This window comes from Macrobrachium nipponense, chromosome 7, assembly GCF_015104395.2.
Source record: "Macrobrachium nipponense isolate FS-2020 chromosome 7, ASM1510439v2, whole genome shotgun sequence".
Lineage (NCBI taxonomy): Eukaryota > Metazoa > Arthropoda > Malacostraca > Decapoda > Palaemonidae > Macrobrachium > Macrobrachium nipponense.
In genome coordinates, this window is record NC_061109.1 from 50,785,728 (window position 1) to 50,798,227 (window position 12,500).

Sequence of the window (12,500 nt, forward strand, 5' to 3'; positions counted from 1 at the left end):
TTGCTGTTTGACATTTAATGAAAGACGTGAGAGAAAATACCGGGTATTCATTCCTGAAGGTATGGCCATAAAGGAAATATGAAAGAATTTACAAAGCTCATGACTGAGAATGGGAGACGATTGTGAAAAAGAGAAACGTTAAAAGAAAATGCAAAGTAGATAAATGTATGAAGACTAATAATGATTAAGGCATCGCTCCCTAAAAAAAAAAAAAAAAAAAAAAAAAAAAAAAACAAAAATATCAGGATGAACTCTTTCGCAATTTGTTAAAGGCAGTTACACCAAATTCTTATCAGTACAGGAACATGCAGACAAATCCATTGATATGGTCCTTTTTTATAAGAGACAGCAGATTCCTAAATCAGACAGCCCAAGTGGGATTTAGTGGAAACTGAAAGCTGTTGCTGCTTTGATGAGATATAAAGGAGGCCCGTGGTTAAAATTGAGGGGAAAGAAAATCTACAGGCCAGTGGTCACCAAACCATAAATGGCGTTTCTTTCTTTCTCAATTTCCTAATAATGTCTTATAAGTTTTGTTGAAATCATAGAAAACGCGAATTGGAAATGTAGCGAGGAATTTTGCATAACGAGATATTTTCTCAGCCGTAAGTTTCATGTTCATATAAACGATCTGATTCCGAGACAGTGGTCTGATTGGCCTACCTTTATCTACCACTAAAGCACTGCTTGAACAGGCAATGGGTGTGGACATTAACTTTTACCAAGACTGTCTTTCTACCATCAGAGAATAGTGCATATAATTGCTTTGACATTACCCTTCAGCAAATGTTATAGTTATTAATTACTTATCTCATCCATGATAATGATGCCTGCATATCTGATTAAATCCTCGAAAAAAACTTTTATTAGCCGATTCCTTCAACCTCCCGTTTTCTTTTCTTTTCTTTTTGTTTTTTTCCGCAGATTTCAGATTTTAGCGCTTAGCACAGCCACTGGCTCGTACCAGATGCTACTTGTCAGTACAGTAGGCCTGCTTTGGAGTTCTGTCATGCTCTTTTCTTATTTCTGTTAACTCTCACATCTGTCTCCAGCATATGTGTGAGCCACATTCCAAGCCGAAACCACGGTTTTTTAAGCACCTGTGACCTAAGTATCATTACGATGAAAATTAGAAAAAAAATAAAATGCTATAGTGTTTTACCTACTGAGAGGGGTGAAAACATGATTGCACTTCTATAAAGACATCTGACACTGATGTTGACCACGTCCCACGAAGAATCGAATCTGAATTCTTAAAACCAATACCAGTTTGGCAATTCCAGTTTGATGGTTCGAGCGGGGTGATATGCTTACTATAATGACAAAGACTACTATGAGATTCAGGGCCTCTGTAACACGGTTTTTTCTTCGTAATAACTTTTTATCTATGCATTTCATAAATATAACGCTTATTCAGAATGCACATTGTATCTACACATAAATTTTGACTGTATTCTGCATTACGTAGGTTGAATAAATTTGGTACTTATAATGTAAAAGTGACTTTTTTTTTAAGACGGGCCAACTTACTCAGAGAAAAGGTTCCGAACGCACTCGTTACGTAACTTATGACAGCATTTCTTTCCTCTTTCTCGATGGATGAACTTTATGAACTCTGAAACCTCTCCACTGATTAATTGGTCATAATGAACAAACCAACAAAAATATGTTAATAAATACAAAAACACTTCGAGTATTAGTCTAACTCCAAAATAAGTTTCCTAAGAAATTACAGATTACTTTATAGGTCACAATCAGATTGACAAGATGTAGGGAATAGTTGGTAATTTTCAAAAACATAGTAGACAAGCTTGATTTGATAACTGCTACATCCAATGTCAAGCAATTTACTAAAAAAAAAAAAAAAAAAAAAAAATAGCCGTTACTGCATTTGGCTTTGAACCTTCACCAATAATTATCGTCAGAATGATGACTTCATGAGGCTCCACCCACTTTGGCCTCGTTATAATTCAGGATAACACTGAAGGCTATCATGGGCATTGTTGGATTAGAAAATTTAACTTCTGGCTATAAAAACTCATTTCTCGAGTAGTTGCAAGAAGTGCTAAATGATCCTCAAGGATCCCAGCAGTTGGCCTAAATGTTTAATTCATGTATATTACTGCTATTACTACAGTAGTATTACTACGCTAGCACAGATACCCCACCCACACCTATGTATCGTTCCGCCATTCATAAAGTCTTTGTCATGGCCACGGGCTTTCTTTTGACTGTAAAAAGTTGAAGGCGTAAGACAAATGCAGTTTTCAACCACGGGGAAAATTCCAAATCCTGTTAGCCATTATTGACTGCTATGGGTTTCAGAGCTGATGAAATAAGGTGAATGAGTTTCTGTCTGGTGGATGGGCGGGGCAACATTTCGTCAAATGTTGTTTACCTTGCTTACGTAATGAATGTTTTTCGACTCTTGGCTCGTAATCATTGGCCATGGCATCGGCTGGATAATTTTTACTCTATAAAAATTAAAACTATCAGGTTTAGGTAATTGATAATGCTGCCAAAATTTGTGTGTGGTTGTAAAATATACTTATGTCAACTTTCAGCTACACCCGATGCTTTGATAAGGAGCAAAGTCCAAAAAACCGTGTTACAGAGGCCCTGAATCTCATAGTAGGTTCAACATTATGAAGACACTGCAGTTAAGAGTTGGTGAGCTTTCTGAGAAGAATCACAGTAAATTGATAAATAATGATTTGATAACGAAATTACATCCAATAACTCGATCCAATTTTACGAAACGAGTTCAAAAGCGATTGGATATAGTTCATATCTAGTAATCTTCCACATAACTCATTTTTGGAGGCCGTTAGGTAACTCGAAAGAAAACATAATATATTTCGTACAGCCTTCGAAAATAAATAGCCGTGCTTTTATGCTCTCTTCCCGATAGTTGTCATCCTAAGCCGCTTCCCACCACATTTGCTTTTCGTTCAAGGGACATTATAATTAAAATAACCTAGACAGTTGCGTTAGAGATAATTCAGAGAGATTTCCTATCTTTATAGAAAGTCTCCTTGGGACCTTTGTCCTAAACTCACAATGTTATCTCTTCTGTTGCACGGTTGAACGTTTTTTTAGACGAGTGTGAATTATGCAGTATTCTAATTGCTACAATGATTTATATGAGTGCTCATTTATATATATATATATATATATATATGGATATATATCATATATATATATATATATATAATATATATATATATATAAATATTTTCAAAAACTATTTTTCATTTGTACATTTCAGTGGTAAATCTCACGCGTAAAATATTTCATGGGACGCAAATTGATTCTTAAGATTCCATAAAGTGTTGGAAAATGTTTATGTCCATTTTATTGATTGATTTCATCAGAGAGAGAAAAAAAATGTTTTTTTTTTTCCTAACTTCTCACTGAAAAAAAAATTTCGATTATCTAAAGGAGATTCTTATCTCAGAAACTGCGGAAAATTGAATAACGCTACGCAGGAGTTTATCAGCTTCCACTTTTCCATTTTGTAAATGAGCTGTGTAATGATTTCTGTTTGTTAGTGTACCTTGTTCTTCTGTTGATCCAGCGTGAGACCAACTCTTGGATTCACTGCAACCTCCCCATTTACACCTTACTTTCAAGTCCAAATCTCGCACCACTCGTCTGTTGATCCATTTCCGGTTATGTCTGGCAGGATATTAAATGATTTCCCGAAAGGAACCTGGCAGGATCTTTCCCAATTTTTGGTTAACTTTTAACCCCTGTCCCATTTCTCGTAGTTATGGCGTACATAATGACTTCTATACTTCCCAATACTTTGGTAAGATTGTGGGCATAACCGGTTCCAAATGATTTAGTTTCATGGCCCCATGTATTGTTCAAATAAAGCACGCAGTACATTAACAATTATACTTCATCGTCAGTAAACAAGCCATCGGATAAAAATTTGATAATTTTAGAATTCATAAATAGATGATGCTCAAAAATGCTAATGACAATCAAAAAACTTTCAGGAGAAATAGTGTCATTGTGTATAGGTGAAACCACTTTCATCATCTAGTGTTTCATTTGTCAGTATGTTAGTACCCAAAATCTTTTGTACTGAACAACTGGTGTTTATATGTAATTTTATGTTTAACTTTGCCCGGAGATGAATTTCCAAGTAAAAGGTCAAATACCTTTCAAGGTATTTGGTCTTTTTCTTGTTCATCCATTCTTAGGTAAAGTTAAAGAAAAAGGTAGCAGGTCCCAGGACTGATATTGAAAGAGCAGAATGAATATAAACAAAGGAAAAGTTTGTGTATGTATGAGTGTGTGAGTGAGTGTCTTATTCAAGTGTGTGTTATGAAACAGCTGAAGAGTACAGGGATATACTGTACGTGGTAGCTATATATTTTCCATGATGATCCTAATGTAAAAAAAACATAATAATGCGATGTGGTGGATGCTACGAATGAATGATATATAGAAGATTAGTTGCGAAGAATAATCTTACAATAAATGTGAAAATTGTTTTTAGGATGAGTTTCACTTGAGTATAGAGAGAAGTCAGGAAAAGGACGAAAAGTGTAGGGAAAACATTTAGGATAAAAAAGCATTACAGAAACAATGCGGGGTAGCCCCAGGAAATGACTTAAGTGTGTGTTAATTCAAGTAGTTCAATTAACCAACCGTTAGACGGCTTGGTAGAGTGCAGCCAGCAAAAAAGAAAGACTTACGGCAAGTAAGTAATACACACACACACACATATATATATAGAAGAGATGTGAGAAATACACGAAAGCGCTCGGTCAACTCCTTTCATTCCTTCCTCCAGCTTTACGACTATATATATATACGTATATATATATATATATATATATATATAGATATATATATTAGATATATATATATAAAATTATATATATATATATATAAATATATATATATATATAGATATATTATATATATATATATATATAATATTCATATAACTTTACATAACTGAAATAGACTGCCTTGTCATTTATTATGTTTATACTTAATAATTGCTAAGGGAAGTCACATAAAGCCGTTGGTCTCGTTGAATAACCACTGGTTCCATGCAACGTAAAAGCACCGTACACAAAACAAACAATAACCAGGTACAAAGACCGTGTTATGTATTCCTGTTTAGCTCTTGAGACTGCTCACAAGGAAAAAATCAATAAATAGCAAAATCTGTTCATAGTATATTTCCCTTTACCTGTCCTATTTTTCCTTCATCCACAACTTCAAAGCGACGCAGGAAAATTGCATAATGTTGAGCAATTTAATATTAAGATCATTCGACTGACTTCTCGTTCCTCTTCTTAACGTTGGGAGATAACAGAAAAAGTAGTTTGGCAAATTGATGTTCCATTTTGAGAACTGCAAAATTCAGCTGTTTCTAGAAGAGAACTGTCGCAGTTGTAATTGGAGTCCTTTAAGAAGTTCTACGATACCTTGATGGAAATCGCTATGATTGTTGAACCTTTGCGAGTGGCGGTTTTTGAAAGCTACATCAAATGATCAGATTTTTCGCACTCAACCCTCCGTTTCTTTTTATTTATTTATTTATTTTTCGGTTCGCTCCACCCTGAGCTTGACAAGAGCACAGGGTTGCTGGTTTAATTGACTTTAAAGTTTATATGAAAAATATATAATTGTATACTGTATAAAGCAGTATAGCCAAGGGAAAACCATCAAAGAATTTGTAGTATCGAATTTTGCTACAAAAGATGAACCTTAGCGGTCCCTCAGCTAAGAGGCTTTTTTTTTTTTTTTTTTCGTCTCCAAGATCTTTACAATTTTCTTTGAAGCGTTTTGCGGACTACATTATTCGGTTACAGTTATCGTTACAAATAATATCTCATACGCTGATTTCCAACTCTTGATTATATGTGTGTGTGTGTACAATATGTACTGATAGGAAAAATCATCAGTAATTTGTGGATATTTTTCATAGAAAAATGCCGCGAATAAGTGAGTTCGTGAATCCTGAGTCCACGAATGGTGGAGTCGAATATATATATATATATATATATATATATATATATATATATATATATATATATATATATATATATATGTGTGTGTGTGTGTGTGTGTGTGTATGTATATATGTGTGTGTATATATCTATATATATATATATATTATATATATATATATATTTACATACATATAGATATTATGTACATATAGATATATATATATATATATATATACATATAGATATATACATATAGATATATAGATATATGTACATATATATATATATATATATATATATATATATATGTATATATCTATATACTATATATCTATATATCTATATATATATATATATATTATATATATATATATATACATATACATATACTTATATACATACATACATATATTTATATATGAATGTGCGTATATGTGTATACATATATATATATATATATATATATATATATATATATATATATATATATATATATATATATATATATACGTATATATAATATTCGACCCCGCTAATCGTGGACTCCAGATTCACGGACTCACTTATTCGCGGTATTTTTCTATGAAAAATATCTACAAATTACTGATTTTTCATATCAGTTTCATGATTAAATGCACATTTTGTGATAAAACTATTTTAAAAACCTGGTATAAGCATTTTTAGTGGGTTTTTCTTGAGTTTGAACTAACAAAATAGGCAGTTTTAATCATTTTATAAGGGTTCTAAGTATTTGCAGATACTAGCTATTCGTGGGGTGGCTTAATTGCATGACGGGCCTCAAAAAATAATTTTCTATCTTTCATTTTCTGATTGCACACCCCCAACCCCCCCTTTCAGGAATGTCAGGAAATTTATTCTCTTTGACATTATTCTGTGCCACTTGCGAATCTCCATCGGTCATTTTTCCATCTGAAAAGATGAAGTAAGTTTGTCATATTCTTTCTCCAATGTCCTTGCTGCATCCACTTAAATATTTTATACTACTAAACGATGTCATGAACACTAATAGTACAAGTTAGAAATACTACTATCATAGTTGAAATGAGCTTTGGCAATAAATCCGTGTATTCATTACTCCCCACATCCTCTTAATTAAGTATATTCTTGGCATATGTGATGTATTTGATATTCCGACTACATCTTTCGGCCATAGATTGTTTGTTTAATTGCAGTGATTTGAACAAATATTCTCATGAAAGGGTTTTGCCGTCCTCTTGCATGCCGCTAATTAATGTTGCATATACACTCATATATAGTATTATCTTGTCATAATACGGACTTTCAAAACTTGTTACCTATCCAAAGTCATTTTTTATACCTGATACATATAATTGTTCCCTTGCATTTATTAAATATTTTGCACCGTCTGTGTTTACTGCTTGGATTTTAAGTGGCGTTAAAATAATTTGACAATTAAAGTTATAGATATCCTTCATTATTACTATGCTCTTTGTCGGGTAAAACACATCAGTCTTATGCTCATCGGCCTACGATAACATTTTCATTTCCTTTGTCGTTCAGTACAATCGATCAAAGGCTGTCATCTTTAAAGTGAATGTTATCACGAAATGTGATTATTCAGCCTTTTGCCTCTTCTACCTGGAATCAGTAATGACGATCTTTGCAATGTTGGTCTCTTTGTGTATTTTTGGTGATACTCTTTGTGTATTTTTGGTGATAGAAGTTCACTCTCGACGTGGTTCCGAAGTCACGTAAAGCCGTTGATCCCATTGCTGAATAACCACTGGTTCCATGCAACGTAAAAGCACCATACAAACAAACAATCTCTGTCTCCCGTCTCTCGTCCTGCCTTTCGTTTATCATCATATTCAGGCTATCCCTATTCCTTATTCAGCTTTGTGACCATCCTGCTCTGTCTCTGAAATGGGAAAATTATCTAGAATTCATTTTGAAATTATAGTTTCATATTTCAGCCGTAACGTGAATTGGGGAAATGAACTCGAATTCAGTTTGAAATTATAGTTTCATATTTCAGCCGTTATCTGAATTGAGAAAATGAACTAGAATTAGTTTTGAAATTATAGATTCATATTTCAGCCGTTACGTGAATTGAGAAAACGAACTCGAATTCAGTTTGAAATTATAGTTTCATATTTCAGCCGTTACCTGAATTGAGAAGGTGAACTAGAATTCATTTTGAAATTATAGTTTGGCCGTACTAATTCTATTGAACTGATTTTGAATTTTACCAGTGGCTATTAATATTTGTCTGTATCGAGGTACCTTTACCAAAGGTCTTAAACAAAAAAGTTAATATCATAACAATAATCTACTTGATTTCCACATCTTATTAGGTCTAGCCATCGTTTGTTTTTAGTCTTCCACTCAATTCCAACACAAGATATTGGAAGGAATCAGTCTCGTGAATCTTTTCTCCATTTGATTTTTTTTTTCGTGCCATTATGAGTGTTATGTCCTTGTTACTTCTATTTTTCTTAGATTTATTTTAAGTCCATCTCACTAGAAATATGATGCATTCTATATAAGAAGCTTTCCAAATCTTGTGTCCTTTTGCTGATTTAAAATGCATCAGTTGTATATAAGAATTCTGTTAATTTCTTTCGTTACTCTAGTCTAAACCTACTTTCTCATCTCCAATTAATTTTTTAGTTATAAAAATCTGTCAAAGGCAAATAGCTAGGGTAAAATTGAATTACATCGTGCCACACAGTTACTGCACAAGACCTAAATTAGAAGCTTAAATTTGCAACTACTTCGTTCACGGGTAATTTCAATTAGATCTCCTTACTTACCGGGAGCGCCAAAGTGATACAAGCTCGTCGTTAATAGCGGCCTTTACACTCAGTCAAACACCTTCTCGTAGTCCTTTGCTAAAGCCAACTTCTTCTTCGTCTCAAAGTTTTTCATCATATTCTTGACCAACCCTATTGAAAATAAGGTTACTGAATATTTTTATTACAGCCGGAGAAAGTATAATCTGACTATAATGGGCATTATGTCTGTCCGTTCGTCTGTCATTCAATCACGGCCAGACGTGATTGAATGACAGTGGGGGTGGGGGTGAGAAGGAATTCCCTGGAACGGTGCTAGTTCAGCCTGTGAACGGCTGGTTTATGAATTTATCCTACAATTTCTGTATACATATGATTTATAGGTAAACATCAATGACATCAAAGAGGGTGGAGTTTGAGAAGGGGGTTGACAGAGAGAGAATGAGAAGGAGGGGAAGCGAGAGGGAGTAGATGAGGTGTCAGGGAGAAGAAAGAGGAAAAAGGACAGGGAGGGTTAGAGAGAGAGACAGACAGAAAGAGAAGAGCAGGTGTTTGGGAGAAGAGAGAGAGAGAGAGAGAGAGAGAGAGAGATTTGATATTAGTAAGGAGAAAGAGGGTAAGAGACAGTGATGGTTGGAGAGAGTAAGAGAAAGGAGCAAGAAGGAGAGAGAGAGAGAGAGAGAGAGAGAGAGTTGGTATTAATGAGAAGAAAGAGGGAAAGAGACAGAGATGGTTGGAGAGAGAGAGAGAGAGAGAGAGAGAGAGAGAGAGAAAGCAAGTTTATCAGTCGTCATTCAGAGTTATCTCAAGCAGTGCTGGGTCGGTCAGCTAGTATCTCTAATTACAATATCTCAACAGTGACTCTCCTGTGTTATATTAGCTATTACTCAGTATATATATATATATATATATATATATAATATATATATATATATATATATATATATATATATAGTATAACAGAATCACGAAAGTTAGGAACGTGATAAATCCATAAATAAAGATAAATGCCACGAAGGAAAAATAAACGAAGGAGTCTGCGAGATCTTTCGGCTGACAAGCCCTTTACTGAAGCAGCTACTGACAAAAATACGAGGAAAGACAATACAAGAAGGTTCGTATAACTGACAGATAGGGATTATAAAAGGATTAGTGCCTAGAATCCGACACACCTGGAAGATAAGAAACCTTCCCAAACAAGCATAAACAAAGGGTGCAATTAAACGTTTAAGACAATCATCTTAGATACAATCTCCAGACAATTAAAGGATTATAGGTGACAGCTATACGGAACCTGGTAGACAAAACCACCATATTCACAAAAAATGACAGACATACATTACAATAAAATTTTTTTAATAACTCTAAGGCAACTGATTTTTTATTTAAGTCAGTAATTATATATTTGAGGTCATTCTTAAACATGTTACAGATACAGGGTCTAAATGAAAAAGGCCACGACTAACATTGAAATTACAATGAAAAGTAAGTTGTATTAAAGCAGATTCTAAAAGATTTCGTGATAAGACATCTCTTGACCGTGCAATTACTGAACTGTCAATCCAATTAATTCGGTGGTTGTTTTCACTTAAATGAATAAATAATGCATTAGATTTTTGCCCAGTTTTTACAGAGTATTTATGCTGGCTTAGCCTTACTTCTAAGCCCTTGCTCGACTGTCCGAGGTAGAATGAGGGACAATCCATACATGGAATTTTATATATTATGTTGTTGCTTTCTCTGGGGCCATTTTTTATTAACATTCTTTTTAGTGTGTTATTATAGGAAGAAACAAGGTTGACATTAAAAGCTTTTAACAATGGTTTAATGGTTTCAAATCCGTTTAAAATAAGGCAAACTGAGAAGGGTTTCTTAGAATTTTCTTTCTGTGATGTTGTTTTCAGTATAAAAACTTTTTTGTTGGGCCTTTGAATTGATAACAAATGTCTAATATATGTGAAGGATAGCATAAATCTTTCCCTATTTTTCTTATGTATTCAATTTCTTGATCCAAATATTGTGGACTGACAATTCGTAATGCTCGTGAAAACATAGAGGAAAAAATTGATATTTTTATATTAAGATGGTGGCCTGAGAAGAAATGAACATAAGTTAAGTTGTTAGTCGGTTTTCCTATAAATACTGAATTTACATTGAAATGGTTCTCTATGTATCAAAACGTCTAAGAAAGGAGGCAATTGTCTTTTTCTAATTCTAGAGTAAACTTAATCGATGGTACCTGGTTATTTAAGTTAGAGAGTAAATCATTTACATCATACCGACAGGAGAACAGCTAAACAATCATCAACGTAACGATACCACTTTACAGGAATATGAATGATATTAGGTAAGTAGCGTTTTTCGAAGAATTCCATATACAGGTTTGAGAGCAATGGTGATAAAGGATTTCCCATTGCCATGCCAAAAATTTGTTGATAAAATTCACCATTGATATAAACTTACAATCACAAATGCACAAACTCGTGAGTGAAATAATGTGACTTATAGGTAGAGGTAATTCATGCTGAGTTAGTCATTGCTAAGATATTCTAAAATAGAGTCTATGGGACTTAGTAAAAAGAGAACATACGTCAAAACTAACGAATCTATCAGTAGGGCAAAGAGCAATTTTGTATAATTTATCAACTAAATCTAGAGAATTATATATATGAGAATCGGAGATGGTTCCAAGTAACGGGGACAAGATCTTAGTGATATATTCGAGAGTTTATATGAAATTGAACCAACAGTACTGATAATAGGCCGCATAGGGTTATTTCTTTGTGCGTTTTGACTAATCCATATAAGTAGGTAGCGAAGGAGAATTGACTGACAATTTGCCTAGTAGTTCTGTTTTATCTTTAAGGATACTTTTCACTATGCTATTGAAGTTTTTTTATGACTTGATCAAGAGGATTTTTTGTTAGTTTTTATAAGTCACATCATCATCCAGTAGGGCTTGCATACGTGATATGTAGTCAGCTTTATCTAAAATTACTATACTATTTGACTTATCAGCTTTTGTGATGTGGATAGTATTGTCCTTTTTAAGATCGGTCAAACTTTTCTTATAGCGAGCAGGGAAGTTACTTTCATGCTTAACATTGGCAGCTCCGTAAACAATACCTTTAATCATGTCGACATGATTTTGAGGAAGATCACAATATTTTTCAAATTTACTTAGGGATGACCCAATCATTAAAGCCGAAGGTCTACTTGTTGCAAAGAAAGATAAACCATATCCAAGCGCACTCACAACATTTTCACTTATTTGTTTACTAGATAAGTTAACAACACAATCTTGACGTGCACAATTAGTCCAATCACTGCTATCAATAAGATTTTTTTAGTTTTCTGTCGAGTTTCCTTTTCAGGGCATCTGTAGTCCTACGTAGTTTTTCGTAAATTTCCCGTCGCAGCGAGTCCTTCCAATCAGCCGGGATAGAATGATTGAAAGAGATCCTTGTTCTTTCCAGTTCCTTGAATTTTTCTTTCTCTTCTTGCTTGGCGGCTGCTATGTGCTGTTTCAACATCATGGCACTAAATTCATTGAAAAAAAAATTTTTATTGTAATGTATGTCTGTCATTTTTTGTGAATATGGTTTTGTCTACCAGGTTCCGTATAGCTGTCACCTATAATCCTTTAATTGTCTGGAGATTGTATCTAAGATGATTGTCTTAAACGTTTAATTGCACCCTTTGTTTATGCTTGTTTGGGAAGGTTTCTTATCTTCCAGGTGTCGGA

At 33.8% G+C, this 12,500-nt stretch overlaps 1 protein-coding gene across 7 annotated transcripts in view; it reads right to left on the reverse strand.

Moving 5' to 3' along the window:
- LOC135217350 (head-specific guanylate cyclase-like) overlaps window positions 1–12,500 on the reverse strand; it is a 999,777-nt gene that overhangs the window by 140,282 nt on the left and 846,995 nt on the right. The gene's annotated exons all lie outside the window — the stretch shown is intronic.